The sequence below is a fragment of the Microcebus murinus genome, chromosome 4 (genome assembly GCF_040939455.1).
Source record: "Microcebus murinus isolate Inina chromosome 4, M.murinus_Inina_mat1.0, whole genome shotgun sequence".
Lineage (NCBI taxonomy): Eukaryota > Metazoa > Chordata > Mammalia > Primates > Cheirogaleidae > Microcebus > Microcebus murinus.
This window is the reverse complement of record NC_134107.1, coordinates 59,397,467-59,399,660: the sequence shown is the minus strand read 5'-3', so window position 1 is coordinate 59,399,660 and position 2,194 is coordinate 59,397,467. Positions and strand designations below refer to the sequence as shown.

Here is a 2,194-nt window from a genome sequence, read left to right as displayed (position 1 = left end):
CCGAGTAGCTGGGACTACAGGCATGCGCCACCATGCACGGCTAATTTTTTCTATATATATTAGTTGGCCAATTAATTTCTTTCTATTTATAGTAGAGACGGGGTTCTCGCTCCTTTCTATTTATAGTAGAGACGGGGTTTCGAACTCCTGAGCTCAAGCGATCCGCCCGCCTCGGCCTCCCAGAGAGCTAGGATTACAGGCATGAGCCACCAGGCCCGACCCAATTCATTTATTTAAAGTGTACAATTCATGAAGTTGTTAGAACTCTTGTAAAAAAAAATAAATAAATAAAGTGTACAATTCAATGGTTTTTGTAGAGTTGTGCAACCATCAATCATCACAAGCAATTTTAGAAGATTGCATTGGCCCCAAAAGATGGCCTGTACCCTTTAGCAGCCACTCCTCATCTCCCCTAGGCCCCTGTATTAGTTTCCTAGAGCTGCCATAACAAAGTGCCACAAACTGGGTGGCTTACAATAACAGAAATGTATTCTCCCACAGTTCTGGAGGCTGGGAGTCCAAAATCAAGGTGTTGGCAAGATCATGCTCTCTCTGTAGGTTCTATAGGATAATCTGTTCCATGACATTTTTCAGAGTCTCGCTTTGTGTCCAGGGTAGAGTGAGTGCCGTGGCATCAGCCTAGCTCACAGTAACCTCAAACTCCTGGGCTCCAGTGATCCTCCTGCCTCAGCCTCCCAAGTAGCTAGGACCACAGGTGCCAGCCACCATGCCCAGCTAAATTTTTGTTTCTATTTTTAGTTGACTGGCTAATTTTTTTTCTATTTTTTAGTAGAGACAGGGTCTGGCTCTTCCTCAGGCTGGTCTTGAACTCCTGAGCTCAAGTGATCCTCCTGCCTCAGCATCCCAGAGTGCTAGGATTATAGAAGTGAGCCACTCCGTCCGGCCTGTTCCATGCCTTTCTCTCAGCTTCTCATGTTGCTGGTAATCCTTGGTGTTCCTTAGCTTGTAGATTCATCACTCCAATCTCTGCTTCTCTTGTCACATGGCATTCTCCCCTGTGTCTCTGTGCTTTCACATGGTGTTCTCCTCTGTGTGTGTGTCTCTTCTCTTCTTATAAGGACTTCAGTTATATTAGATTAAGGACTTACCCTATTCTGGTGTGACCTCATCTTAATAATTTATGGCTTAATTAATATCCCCAAAGACTCTATTTCCAAATTAGTTCATATTCATAGGTTAGGACTTCAACACATTTTTTGGGGGGACATAATTCAACATAGCAAACCCCATCTCAAAACTAAATAAGTAGTGCTCGCTTCGGCAGCACATATACTAAAAAATTGGAACGATACAGAGAAGATTAGCATGGCCCCTGCGCAAGGATGACACGCAAATTCGTGAAGCGTTCCATATTTTAAAAAAAAAAAAAAAAAAAAAAAAAACTAAATAAGTAAATAAAAGGTGTAGGGCCTCAGGGCAAGGGACTTTACTAGGTAGGCACTGACCATTACATAATCAACAGGAAAAATGAGACTTACAAAGTGAAGCTGCATACTGTAAATTTTTTTATTGATGAAAAATTGTTAAAATAATCAAATCTTCTTTACAAAACACAAAACAGCAAAGGCTTGTTCACTGTCTCTAGTTCTGTTTTCCTCTAGGAGCTTCAGCAGACAGTCAAGATATTTGACTCCCTCTTTTGACCCTAAGAATGTTTTTATCTTGTGTTTATGAAGATAGACTTTTAGATGGAATTACATCTATTGATTATTTTTCTCTGAGAATATTTACCAGAACAAATGCAATTAGGTTAGTTCAATATCTTTGATTTTTCTACACAGCCTATTAAATCTATTTCCAACTTATCTATATTCACTTAAATTGAGCTAGAATTATCATCTGAAAAATATTTTCCATATAAATTTTATAACAATGATTTATCAATCTTAAAAATTTATATCACAGTTTAATAATTATAGCTCCTGCTATTGGAATTTATCTTTTGTTATCATTATTTCTATTTTCTACTGGGTTCATTTTTTTCTGGGACATATATTACAGATCTACACTTGCTTAAGAAGATTTATGTGAGTTTTCCATCAATTTTTAGTTAATAAATAATTTCATTGTGTGCAATTTACATGTTTTCAGCTTTATTTTTTCTGTTGATTATATAGTGGTAATGAATCTTATGCCACATATTTAGGAGAGTAAGAAATGACATGTTACTTTA

General features: G+C 37.8%; 1 non-coding gene across 1 annotated transcript; it reads left to right on the top strand.

The window, feature by feature from the left end:
- Positions 1-1,269: 1,269 nt before the first annotated feature.
- On the top strand, positions 1,270-1,378 carry LOC142870723 (U6 spliceosomal RNA). Its single transcript, XR_012919068.1, has one exon. It is a non-coding gene; the product is annotated as a U6 spliceosomal RNA (small nuclear RNA).
- Positions 1,379-2,194: the final 816 nt, after the last annotated feature.